At 39.1% G+C, this 14,419-nt stretch overlaps 1 long non-coding RNA gene across 2 annotated transcripts in view; it reads right to left on the bottom strand.

Annotated features, from left to right (window-relative positions):
• Nucleotides 1–14,419, bottom strand: part of LOC128929273 (uncharacterized) — a 43,920-nt gene that overhangs the window by 8,588 nt on the left and 20,913 nt on the right. For both annotated transcript variants that reach the window (XR_013524841.1, XR_013524840.1), the window contains exon 3: nt 1,352–1,471. This is a non-coding gene — a long non-coding RNA (uncharacterized LOC128929273). The remainder of the gene's footprint in view (nt 1–1,351; nt 1,472–14,419) is intronic.

The raw sequence follows: 14,419 nt of genomic DNA, 5'->3' as shown, positions 1-14,419 counted from the left end.
ATGAATCACTATGTTCTCTTGATTCTACCTCTTAAATATTTCTCATATGAACCATCTATCCCTATTGCCCCTGTCTAAGTTCAGGTGCTTCTTATCTCACTTAAATGATTTCAACAGTCTCCTAATTTGTAGTCTTTCTAATTCCAGTCTTGCTTTCTTTTAATCTATCATCCATGTTACCATTGGAGTAATTCTGTCATTCCTCAAAATAATTCAGTGGCTCTGCCTTACAGGAGAACCCCAATTAATAAACATAGAAGAAATGATGCATATAGAAAATCACCACTGAAACAGGACAGTAATAATGGCTGCAGGCAAGATCCATGAGTAAATGCTAAAACGAGTGGGCAAAAAATTAAGGAGAAAAAGAAAACGTATATAGTGTCAAAGAATGTCCCCCAAAAGATATTTAGCAATTACAAAGGGAAAAAAATCATTTTGCAGTGGATACAGCTGACATATACCACCTTAGCCAAGTGATCTAGGTTAATATCACCAATTATAAGCATATCAACATGGCTGGGAGCAATGGCTCATGCCTGTAATCCCAACTCTGGGAATCCAAGGTGGGTGAATGGCTTGAACTCACGAGTTCGAGACCAGCCTAGGCAACATGGCGAAACTTCATCTCTACGAACAATACAAAAATTAGCCAACCATGGTGGCACATGCCTGCAGTCCCAGCTACTCAGGAGGCTGAGGTGAGAGGATGGTTTGAGTCCGGGAGGCAGAGGTTGAAGTGAGCCAGGATTGTACCACTGCACTGCAGCCTGGGAGACAGAGCCAGACCTCACCTCGAAAATAAAAAGAATAAAATGAAAAATAAGCACATCAATGTTAAGTACCTTGATATGATACACTGAGTAGGGCAAATCACCTATGTCATATTCTTGCCAAAAAAATCATGATGTATTTGGATACATGTCCTTGCCCAAATCTCATGTTGAATTGTAATCCCCAACACTGGAGGTGGGGGCCTGATGGAACGCAGATCCCTCATGGCTTGGTTCTGTCTGCATGACAGCCAAGTTCTCACACAATCTGGTCATTTAAAAGTGTGTCGCACCTCCCCCCTCAGTCTTTCTCTCTTGCTCCTGCTTTGCCATGTGACATGCAAGCTCCCACTTCACCTTCTGTCATGAGTAATAGCTTCCTGAGGCCTCACCAAAATACATGCTTCCTGTACAGCCTGCAGAACTGTGTGGCCATTTAACCTTTTTTCATTATAAATTACCCAGTGTCAGGTATTCCTTTACGGTAACGCAAGTACAGACTAACATAAATCATAACTTCAGTCTAATCATGAGAAAACTTCAGACAAAACCAAACCGAAGGGCATGCTACCACACACCTGGCCAGTACTTTTCAAACATATGAAGGCGAAGAAAGCCATGAAAAGGCTCAAAAACTGTCACAGGTTAGAGAATAGGAAGGAGACCTGACAGTTCAATCCGATATCCTGGATTGGATCCTGGAAGAGAAAAGAACTGCTGAGACTCTGAATAAAGTCTGTAGTTTAGTTATTAGGCATTCAGGTACTATACCAACGTTAATTCCTTTGTTTTACCTACTATTATGTGATTATGTATAATGTGGAAATTAGAGAAAGCTGGGTAAATAGTATACTCATAGGGATTCTATACTATTTTTGATCTCTTATGTAAGTTAGACTTATATAAGTCTAAGTTAGTCTAATGTTATTTAAAACTAGGACTTTTTAAAAATGAGTGTCCCTAGTATCTATAGAATCAAATTCAATTTCCTCAGCACGGCATATAATATCCTTCATGATCTGACCCACTCGTCCAGTGCTATCTTCTATCCCCTGTTCACAACATTGGCAATGTTTCAGCTATGTTAAACTTCTTACCTTGTGTCTTAGTCTGTTCCTGCTGTTGTAACAAAATATATTATACTGGGTAATTTATGAACAACAGGGATTTAGTACTCACAATTCTGGAGGCTGGGAAATCTGAGATCAAAACACCAGCAGATCCAGTGTCTGGAGAGGGCCAGATCTCTGCCTCAAAAATGGCACCTTGTTGCTGTGTCCTCACAGGATAAAAGGTTCAAGGCAGCTCCCTTCATCCTCTTTTGTAAGGGCACTAATCCCTTTCATAAGGGCTGAGCCCTTGTAACTTAATCACCTCCCAAAATGTGCCAGCTCTTAATAATATCACATTGGGTATTAGGTTCCAACATATGAACCTGAGGGGACACCAATATTCAGACTGTAGAACCTTATACCACTTTTTAAATAAACACGCCTGCATGCACACACACACACACACAGCCCAAACACAGTTGCCCAATTTTGTTATTAATAGTATATGATGATATGCTAATTGCCCTGATTTGATCATAACCCTTAGTATCACGTATTGGAATATCATACTGTCCCCCATAAGTATGTACAATTACTATGTGACAATTAATAATAAAACCAAAAAAAAAAAAAGAATAAAGGGGCCAGGTGCGGTGGTTCATGCCTGTAATCTCAGCACTTTGGAAGGCTGAGGCTGGTGGATCATCTGAGGTCAGGAGTTTGAGACCAGCCTGGCCAACATGGTGAAACCTCATCTCTATTAAAAATACAAAAATTAGCTGAGAGTGGTGGCAGGCACCTGTAATCCCAACTACTCGGGAAGCTGAGGCATGAGGACGCTTGAACACTGGAAGTGGAGGATGCAGTGAACTGAGAGATCATGCCACTGCACTCCATTCTGGGGGATAGAGTAAGACTCTGTCTCCAACATATAAAAAAAATTAAGGAACGATTACTCATCCCCTTAAAAAAAAAAACTTTAAAAAGTAAACATAGAACTAAAATCCAAGTTTCCTGGTTCCCAAACTACTGGTCTTAATATAATCAATATAATTCTAATCCACTCATTGGGCTCCCAAGTTATGACATTTGACATGTCATAGCTAAGTCAAAGCTTGAGTCAACTCAATTTTACCATCAGCTTAACTGATACTTATAACAGAAAATAACACCCTATAATGGTATGTTTCACAAGTGGAATGAAGGACTCTGAGCTCATTCATCTCAAATGCAAACTCTACAGTCAGTTCTGATAAAGCCAAAGATGGGCACATTTATGCACTTACAGAGTACGTAGTTCTACTTGCACTGATCTCGTTACAATCCTGTCTAAATCCTGACGTGAAAATGAATACCACAGTGAAGAAATTACTGGTGCATATGAAAGAGGCTAGTCCAACTCCTTAATTGCAACAGGGATTTGATTCTTTTGCTAGTAGGTCAGAAAGGTTTCATTAATATTCAGTAGTTAAAATGTGCCATTCTAAATTTTTCATAATTTCCCATGAGAGAATAAATTGTTTCAAAATATTCCCAGTAGGTGAATAACTTTAATAACATGGTATCTGTGAAGATGGCAAATAAAATGACTCATAGACTTATAATTTGGCAAACAGTTAAAATAGCTTTTCTTTACAGACAAGTGTTAGCCCTGTTCATTTGAGGTTGATTGAGATTGGTTTTTGTACATAAATGCATTGACAATTCTTTGAGTTCTATTGACTTTTGGGTTCCCAAGTTCTTTGCTGAAACCTGTATAAGCTAATACCTTAGAAGAGACAGCAGAAAGAGAGTACAAACAAATGGACCCAGAGGTGACTGAGATTTCTGAAATAAAATGAATGAATGTTAAGGGAAATTCTCTATTTCTCAATCTCCTGAGCTCTCTCTCCTCTATTTCTTGTTTGTAGAAGTTAAGAGTGACCTCTATTTATTTATTTATTTTTTAAAGTAGCAAGTAGAAGTAGCAAAAGAGGAAACCTCTTACTCCAGCAAGGAAAAGAGCTACTAGAAGCCACAGAAACAGACAAGCAATCATAGCAGGACAGAACGAACTGCAATCCCATGAAAGGCTTTTCTTCAAGGTCTCACACCACCGTAGCCAAGTGATATAGGTTAAATCACCAATTAGGAGCATATCAACATGGCTGGGAGCAATGGCCCATGCCTGTAATCCCAGCTCTTTGGGAATCCAAGGTGGGCGAATGGAGCAACGTGGAGCACTCTGCAACTTACAGGCAGGACCAGATTAGAAATTGCCAGGACAGACAGAGTCACAGCAACTACACCCAGGCTAGTGATGAACTCTCTTCCAGAAATTGTTATCACTCAGGTAAACAACACTTTTCCTTGAAAGTGCCATGTCTGAGGATTCTAACCTTTTGAAGTAGGAGCTACTTTTCTGTCTCCCAAAGTCTAGAGGAAGATTTGAGCTACTTTTCTGTCTTCCAAAGTCTAGAGGAAGATTTGTAGATTTGGATGGGTGCAGCTGGCAGTTCTCGGGCAGGCAAACATTCAGAGAAAAAGAAAATAAAAAAACAGAAATGGTGGGGGATGGACCAAGAGAAGGTTTAGTCCTAAGCCCCTCTCTCGGGAAGAACACAGAAGGGTGCCTAAAAAAGAACCATACTGAAGGTGGTAAAATGACTTATGGATACCTATGTGTTGGGGGAACATACAGATAGATAAATGAAAGAAAGATAAACAGGAATTAGCCTACCTTAGTAGAACAAGTTATAGAAGTATATATCCATTGTATTAAAAATGCTCATGTCTGACCATTAAAATTAAGGGTTGTGTTGTTTTGTTTTTGCTTCTGTAGCGCATTTTTAATTCCTATAAGTCTCTAGAATAATCTCGGTCACTCACTGGGAGCCCCAGCTCTGGGCAGCATCCTTTCTAGGAAAGTGATTAAACCAAATGATAAAGTGCTTCCTCTGGACTTACAGTTTTGTAACAAAAAACCAAAGAGGGAACCAAACAAAAGCCAGCAGGATCTGGGTACTGTCCTAAGTGTTTTTACTAAAAAGAAGAATAAACTTCTAGTGCATACTTTTATAGAAATATCCATTTTATTTGACAATTATCACCCAAAAATTTCCATATCATCTTTCTTTATTATTTTTAATTTTTTAAATGTTTTTTACTTTTTTTACACAGTATCTCATTCTGTTGCACAGGTCTCACTCTGTTGCTACAGTAGTGCGGTCTTTGCTCACTGTAATCTCAAATTCTTGGACTCAACAGATCCTCCCATGTCAGCCTCAAGTGGCTAGGAATACAGGAATGTGCCACCATGCTCAGCTATTTTAAACTCTTTTTTTTATGAGACTATAAAAACAGCAAATGAGAACGATCCAAGATGGCCGATCACTAACATCCCGAGATTGCAGCTCTTAGGGAAGGCGTGAAGAACTAGAGGACGCCACACTTTCAGACAAAGTCTGGCTGCTCACAGAGCAGAAGATCCCCCAGTGGAGGAAACACACGGGTGGCCAGCGTGACTCTCGTGGCCGGCGCAGCGGTTCCGCCCGCACCTCGCGCAGCAGCTCTCGGAGCAAAGTAAACACATTTGGAGGACCCACACGGGCCCCCAGCACAACACCAGAGCCCGGCGCAGCAGCAGTGACGGCACCTCGGCGCGGCAGCGCTCTGCGCAGAGTAAACAGGACCGGTTCCCCTTCTGACCGAGGTTTGGAGTCCTGGGAAGGCAGAGTCGCCTACTACGGACACAAGAAGGAAGCCAGACAGGAGAATCCTGGGCAGAAAAGCACCATCAGTTTTAACGCCGCTGCTCTGGCCCTGGGAACTAACAACCTGGATGCCCACTCAAGAGACCTAATCTGAAAGTTGGTCATTTCAAAGACGACAGGAGGATAAATTTACAATGACGGGAAGAAACCAGCGTAAAAAAGCTGAGAATACTCAAAGTCAGAACGCCTCTCCCTCTAAAGATGATCACAGTTCCACATCAACAATGGAACAAGGCTTGATGGAGAACGAGCGCATCCTGATGACAGAATCACTCTTCAAGGAATGGATAATAACAAACTTTGGTGAGTTAAAAGAACATGTTGTAGCCCAACGTAAAGAAACTAGGAACTTTGAAAAAAGGCTTGATGAAATCCTATTGAGAATAGACAACTTAGAGAGGAGTATGAGTGAATTAATGGAACTGAAGAATACAATACAGGAACTCCGAGAAGTATGCACAGGTTTAAACACTCGAATTGTTCAAGCAGAAGAAGGGATAGCAGAGGTCAAAGTCCAACTTAATGAAATAAAACGTGAAGAAAAGATTAGAGAAAAAAGGATAAAAAGGAATGAGCAAAGTCTCCAAGAAATGTGGGACTATGTGAAAAGACCAAATTTACGTTTGATAGGTGTACCTGAATGCGACGGAGAGAATGAATCCAAGCTGGAAAATACCCTTCAGGATATTATTCAGGAAAATTTTCCTAAACTAGCAAAGCAGGTCAACATTCAACCCCAGGTAATACAGAGAACACCACAAAGATATTCCTCAAGAAGAGCAACCCCAAGGCACATAATCGTTAGATTCACCAGGGTTGAAACGAAGGAGAAAATACTAAGGGCAGCCAGAGAGAAAGGTCATGTTACCCACAAAGGCAAGCCTATCAGACTTACAGCAGATCTCTCAGCAGAAACTCTACAAGCCAGAAGAGAGTGGGGGCCAATATTCAACATTCTCAAAGAACAGAACCTTCAGCCCAGAATTTCATATCCAGCCAAACTAAGCTTCACAACTAAGGAAAAATAAAATCTTTTATGAACAAGCAAGAACTCAGAGATTTTATTACCACCAGGCCTGCTTTACAAGAGCTTCTGAAAGAAGCATTACACACAGAAAGAAACAACCAGTATTAGCCTTTCTAAAAATACACCAAAAAGTAAAGAGCACCAACCTAAAGAAGAATTTATACCAACGAATGGATAAAACAGCCGGTCAACATCAAATGGCAGTAACCCTAAATATAAATTGACTAAATCCCCCAATCAAAAGACACAGCCAAAACCCAATGGCATGTTACATCCAGACCTGTTTCACATGCAAGGATACACAAAGACTCAAAACAAAGGGATGGAGAAAGATTTACCAACCAAATGGAGAGCAAAAATAAATAATAAATAAATAAAAAGCAGGAGTTGCAATTCTCGTATCGGATAAAATAGATTTTAAAGCAACAAAGATACAGTGGTAAAAGGATCAATGCAACAACAAGAACTAACGATCCTAACACCCAGATACGAGACTTAGATTCAATGAGACAGAAAATTAATAAGGATATCAAGGACTCGAACTCAGATCCGGAACAAGTAAACTTAATAAATATTTATAGAGCTCTCCACTTCAAATACACAAAATATACATTCTTGTCAATACCACATCACACCTACCCATAAGTTTAAATGAAACATTGATTGGCCATTATTAATACCCAATTTTTTTCAAAATAAAACAATATTTCCATTTACTCTCCCTCTTTTTCTTCCTCTTTCTTCCTCTCCGTTACTTTTTTTTTTTTTCTTTCTTTCCTTCTCTCAAAAAAAAAGAAATCAACTTGTAAACCTCTAGATCCAGGTCCGCAATGTCTCTCTCATTGCTTGATTTCCTTTCTTCCCTTCCCTGCCCCCCTCCCTCCCCGCTTCCTCCCTTCCTTCCTTCCTCCCTACCATCCTTCTTCCCTCCCTTCCTGCCTTCCTCCCCCACCCAAAAAAAAAAAAAAAAAAAAAAAACAGCAAATGAATTGCTTTGCCATAAGGACAGCATTATACCTTACATTAATGGAACTCCAAATAAGGATGAAAATATTAACCCATAAATTCTCACCACTATCCCCACACATCTACAAAGGAACAAACTGGTTTTTCTCCCAGTTTTTATGTTACACATGTTTGCTGTGTTACATCTGAAATTAACTGAAGTCTACCCTTCAGTTGATTCAGTTCAATCCTAAACTGTTATAAAACAACGATTGTATTAGCAGCACTTTACTGACCTCAAACTATATAAAATGTATAATTATATATCATGATCTCCTGCAAAAAAATGGCAAGATAAAGAACTGATTTCTGGTAAAACAATGCAGAAATCTTATCAATTCATCTTATCATTCTCACACTGCTATGAAGAAACACCCGAGACTGGGTAATCTATAAAGGAGAGGCTTAATTGACTCACAGTTCCACCTGGCTGGGGAGGCCTCAGGAAACTTACAATCATGGCAGAAGGGGAAGCAAAGATGTCCTTCTTCACATGGTGCAGGAGAGAGAAGTGCCGAGCAAAGGGGAAAAGCCCCTTATTAACCATCAGATCGGCAGATCACAAGGTCAGGAGTTCAAGACCAGCCTGGCCAATATGGTTTCTAATAAAAATACAAAAATTAGCCAGGCGTGGTGGCAGGCGCCTGTATTCCCAGCTACTTGGGAGGCTGAGGCAGGAGAATCACTTGAACCTGGGAGGCAGAGGATGCATTGAGCCGAGATGACACCACTGCACTCCAGCCTGGGCAACAGAGCAAGACCTGGTCTCAAAAAAAAAAAAAAAAAAAAAAAATCAGATCCTGTAAGAACTCACTCACTATCAAGAGAACAGCATGGGGGTAACAGTCCCTATGATTCAATTCCCTCCCACTGGGTCCCCACGACATGTGGGGATGGGAACTAAAAATCAAGATGAGATTTGGGTGGCAACACAGCCAAACCATATCACATCCCAAACAGTCTTTGTCATTAGCCCTTGAGAGCAAAAGCCCAGCTCTACTTTTCGGAGGCCCTGGCTCATGGGTACTCACAACCTGGCAGGAGGAGGTAAATGCTGCCTCCCCACTATCTTCGTAATTCAAATGTTGTGGTTCGTGTGCAAGCTGTATGACTCCCATCTACTGTAAGCTTGGTAGATCTGAAATATATGATGACTTCTTTCCTGGTTATTTCAAGTGGATACTAATTAATCTGTTAACTCTGAACAAACTCCTTCCTTTTTCTGGAAGGGCCACACAAGAGAATGTTAAGATCTCTTTTAGCTCCAGCTATCACTGACCTCAACCTTAGAGCTCTTGCCCAGTATAGATTGTCAAGCTTCAAATTTATGTTCATTTCTAAAGCAAGAACCAAGAATAAGCAGTAAATGGATAATGAATGAATGAACATAAGTGCCTCTACATAAAGGGATTTGGATCTAAATATTATTCTAGTTTCTTTCAAGGACAAGGCTCAAGAATCCCAACATGCTAAATATTCAAGTGTTCTCAGAAAATCTGCTGAGCCAAGTTGATGGTGATATGAATGCTGTCTCCATGTGTTGCTGTTGAAATGCTTATTATAAATGCTGTAACTGAGATATTTTTCTTATTAAATAAGTATGATAATATAAATAGATGCAATAGATAAGCCCCTCAAATCCTGTACAACATACCAAGAGAGGCATCTAGAATGTATAGCAGGAGGTAAGGCCATAATGGCAGATTCAGATTTCTTCCCCAAATCTAATTTTAAAAACTTCAGTGCAAGCTCACTCCAAGGAGAACTTGTATTAAGCACAGACTCATTTAGTTTCTGCTGATGAACACAGCCTTGTGAACAGCTGATAAAGTCATCTCTCTTTCTGCAAAAGGGTGCCAAGAATGTAGTTATGAGTTTCAGCTCCAAATTTTAAAACCACTCTATTTACTAATGCCATTATAGGTTTGTTGCCATTGCACTAGGCTAAATATATAGGTGACTTGATTCTATCTTTGCTAATTGTCTCACTTGGCAGGCTTGGCAAGGAAATGCACTCCACCTATCAGAAAATATGTTCTGTGTAACATCCACACAGGAAATGAATGTGATGGGAGGTGATATGAGTATTTCTGGAAAAGCGTCAAGAATCCTTAACAAACAAGTTGTCAGCATGAGCATGCTGACTGTGCGTTTTGAAATATGGGTGAGCAAAGGCTGGCAGCAGAGTTTTCAGCTGCCTTCCGCTGAGGCTTTACAGAGAAGCTGCCCCATGGCCCACTGACAATGCACTGGGGCCATTTCCTAGGAATTTCTTATTGAATCTCTGTTTCACTCAATCTCAAAGCCTTCCAGATAGTCACATAGGATAATTCTATTACAATTCTTTACTCTAGACAAATTCTTGATGATATTTTTATAATAATTCTATTATTATAACGTAATTCTTTAGCCCTGCAGCTTGTTTTTAAAGCTGTTAAACCTATAAATAGGACAAGTTATATGATTTGAAGGGCTCAGTATAAAATGAAAATGTTTTTAAAAATTATAAATTTCAAGACAGCAAAAACAGAGCATTAAATCAAGCAGAGTTCTTCTAAGCAGAGTGCCCTAGGTGACAGCACAGGTTGCACTCCCATAAAGACATGCCCCACCTCTAGAAATGTTATTCACCTTTTCCCACAGTCAGTGCCATACTGTGTTTATAGGCTGCACTTCTCTCTATGTATCCACTGCAATCTCTCTGATCAACTTCTTACACATAGACAATGTGTGCCTGTTCGTGTGTGTGTGTGTGTGTGTGTGTGTGTCAAGAACCCTGGGGAACACATTTTGAAAAAAGAAGCAAAGGCTGGGTACAGAGGCTCACGCCTGTAATCCTAGTACTTTGGGAGGTCAAAGTGGGCAGATCACTTGAGGTCAGGAGTTTGAGACTAGCCTGGCCAACATAATGAAACGCCATCTCTATGAAAAATACAAAAATTAGCTAGGCGTGGTGGTATGTGCCTGTAATCCCAGCTACTCATGAGCCTGAGGCAGGAGAATTGTGTGAACTCGGGAGGCAGAGGTTGCAGTGAGCCAAGATTGCACCATTTGCACTCCAGCCTGGGGACAAGAGCGAAACTCCATTTAAAAAAAAAAAAACAAAAAACAGAAAGAGAAGCAGAGAACACTGCCTCTGATTTACTCTGTCTCATTGAGCTCACTACCAGGTGTGTTTAGGCCTTGAATTCATGAGCCAAAGCACAAGATCCTCACCTTTTGTCTCCTCTGTAAATTATTTTCCAAACATAAAACATTGCCTTAAACCTAATAATATTAAATGCTCACAATCATAATACAAAAAAAAAAAAGAATATTGAAACGAGAAATGGTCAGCATTTTACTTAGAGGTATAATAAGGCTACAGGGAGGTTAAGCCTGAAATATAAAATATGAACTGCTAGAATAGGTGCACCTCCATTGATATATTAATTAGCATTCGGCATTTAATCAGGAATGATCAAGACATAATTTGATTAAATTAATCCTACGGCATAACAGATTCAAAATCACTATAAATAATTTGAGGTTTTTCATTATTAATATTTTCTTTTCTTTAAAGCCTGAATTACCCAAAGATATTAAACATGGTCTCATGTTAATGGACCTGGTTTTAGTGACCTATTTGAGTGCCACATCTGCAGAACATTGCTTAGGGAAATTTTCGAAGAGTTAATAAATGCAAAGAAGAAAAAAGCTTAAGAGAAAGAATGAAAAGCAAATGGACATTCAATTATTTCTAGGCAAGGTTCATTTTTAGCCTGAATTGTGACTTTAACATGCACAGCTAGCGCCACTTACAGAAAAAATAAAAATTCTGCTACTAGTGAATAGGCTCTTTTGCAACAATTGAACTCAATCAAATGTCACGAAGCAAGGAGTCAACATTATAGTTTAAAAAAAAACCTCTGGTCTTTTTTCAATAAACCAAAAAAAAAAAAAATACTCTAATAAGCGCCAACACTGAGCCACAAAAGATTTATTGAAAATGGAAATCCTGGTCTATTATTAAGGCCCCTTCTAAGTCTTATCCCAGACTATCATAAGAGAAAAACAAGAGAAATCAGCACAGTAGCAATTTTGCCATGGAGAGAAAGACCACTGAGCCTTTTACTTTAACTAAGATACAACATTGCAATTCCCAGTCTAGTCTGATCAGCAGCTTCAGATTGGCAGAGGGAAGGTGGCCCAGACTCTGTGAGGAGACAGGGTTCTCAGGGGACAGGCCAACCAGGAGGACAGGATTCCCTGGAGGCCCCAGAAGAGCACCAAGGAGATCTGTTTGTGGGTCTCCATTGCCCAGCTCCTGCCCGCACTCCTGCCTGCTGCCCTGACCAGAGTCATCATGTCTCTTGAGTAGAAGAATCAGCACTACAAGCCTGAGGAAGGTCTTAAGGCCCAAGAAGAAGCCCTGGGCCTGGTGGGTGCTCCCACTACTGAGGAGCAGGAGGCTGCCGCCTCCTCCTCTTCTGCTCTGATCCCAGGCTAAGTCAACAGGTCCTCCCCAGAGTCCTCAGGGAGCCTCTGCCTTCCCGACTACTGCTAACTTCACTCAAAAATGACAGGGCTAAAATCTAATGACAGATGTATTATAGTTTTCTTTTGAGTTATAGTTTATTACAATTACTCCTCATTTTTACTAAGGATATTTATAAGACTAATTTAGTTGTAAAACAAGTTGTAGTCTTATTCTACTTGGCCTGATTATTTGTATAAAGTGGAGCAAGAGTAATAAACAGCCATAGAAAGTCTTTTTAAATCTGCTTTGCTGAAGCTTATCATGAGGAATCTCAGATTAGACCTTTAAAAGCCTCTCCAAGCTAGAAAGCCAAGCCATCAATTCACCATTTGATTTTACCTATAGTATCTGGTTAACTTTTTTGAGGTCCCTAAAATATCCTGCGGCTCCTTGGCCTGTCAGAAAGTGACATTTTACTTACCTGAAGGCTAGAAACCTGGAAAGGGAATTGTGGAAACAAGGTATCAGAGCAGTTCTTCTAAGGGCTTGAATGGCTCTTTAAAGTTAGCCTTAATTCCTTAAAGCAATCTGGTTATACTTGAAACTGTGACCTCCCAGTGAAAACCTTGGTAATGTAACCTGTGTTCCCAACTGTCCTGCAGTGAAGAAAGCAAATATTTATTGAATTGTGCTAATAACTATATTGTCACAAAACAAAAAATACGGATAGTTTCTACATTAGGTAGAGATTAGGTAGAGAGAAAGGTAAATATTCTAAGTTTGTTCAAAAAGTACAATTTACCCGAATTTATATCTTTTTTAAATGACCATAAATAGCTTCAAAAAATAAAAATAAGTTTTCTTGACTTTGGAAAACAAACCATAAAAGAAATCAACAACAATTTAAACCAAAAATAAGTCATTAAAAAACCATTTTGGTCTTTCATTGGTGAAGTCTCCCGTAATTAACTTGTTTTGCTCCACATTGGGTCAGTAATCTTTATGAACACATTAGTTTCTTTCTGAAAGCTTTTACTTACTCTAATGATGTAATTTCTAAGTTTACTGAAAACTATCTTCAAGAGTACTTGCTATGATCCTTTCCTATGAATATCCTTGAAGAAGAAGCAAACTTTAGAATGCAGCCAATTGTAAAATGCCTTTTCAGGAGAATAGAAGTAAAACAATAATTGCCTGAAGATGAAAAAAGACTTAGAATAGCTATAAAGATGCAATTGACAAGGAAATTTGGTTAATTCTGTGGCATATAATTTAACTTAACAATCAGAATTACAGCTGATAACATATACCAAGACATATCAGAATTTTTTTGTCTTAGGAAACTCATGTGTTTGGGAATACATAGTAATAACACATTTATGCAAATATAACTCAAAGAAAGTTAAATATTATTTGTATTTGACAATGTCTCCCGTCATATACAATTTAACATACTAGGATAATTTAACAAATAATCTAGTATGTCTCTTTTGACTTCAAAGGGCTCTTTTTTTGAATGTTCAAAAGTTAGTTTAAGGTCAAAAAGACCTAATTTAGAATTGGAAATTTGATTTTAGGAAGCCTGTGAAATATATCAGAAGTTTAAAGCACTTGATCAAATAGGATGACAAGTTGCTGTGAAATAATAACCACTCATTTAACCAAAGTCATAACTAAAATATTTCAGAAAGTGAAAACCTTTACTCTTTGATAGAGAAGAGACTCAATTTTTTAAACAAAAGATCTAATACAGACAGCATGAGGCAAACACCTCCCTTTTCTGTTTTTGCAGTTTACTCAAAAGGCGAACCTAAGTTTCTTATTATCTCTTATTAATATTATATACAAATCTTGTTAAAAAGATAAACAAGTTTTTTATCAGTTACAGTATTAATATTAAACCTAATTTTAATAAAACCTTACAAACAAGTTTATCTAGTCTTCTTGTTTTGTTTTTTGGTTTTTGTTTTTTTGAGGCAGGGTCTCACTCTGTCACCCAGGCTGGAATGCAGTGGCAAAATAAGGGCGCACTGCAGCCTTAATCTCCTCTCAGGAGATCCTCTCACCTCAGCCTCCCGAGTAGCTGGGACTACAGGCATGTACAACTATGTCTGGCTCAGTTTTTCATTTTTGATAGAGACAGGGTTTTGCCATGTTGCCCAGGCTGGTCTCAAAATCCTAGGCTCAGTCTGCCCACCTTGGCCTCCCAAAGTGCTGGGATTACAGTCATGAGCCACTACACCCAACCTATCCAATTTTAATCAACATTGACCAAACAAGATAAGATGTCTATAAACTTTTTATAACCTCTTATAAATTTTTGATTCTCTTTCTTTAACTTTTTTTTTTTT

Source organism: Callithrix jacchus, chromosome 12 (genome assembly GCF_049354715.1).
Source record: "Callithrix jacchus isolate 240 chromosome 12, calJac240_pri, whole genome shotgun sequence".
NCBI classification, from domain to species: Eukaryota; Metazoa; Chordata; class Mammalia; order Primates; family Cebidae; genus Callithrix; species Callithrix jacchus.
This window is presented reverse-complemented; position numbering and strand designations above follow the sequence as displayed.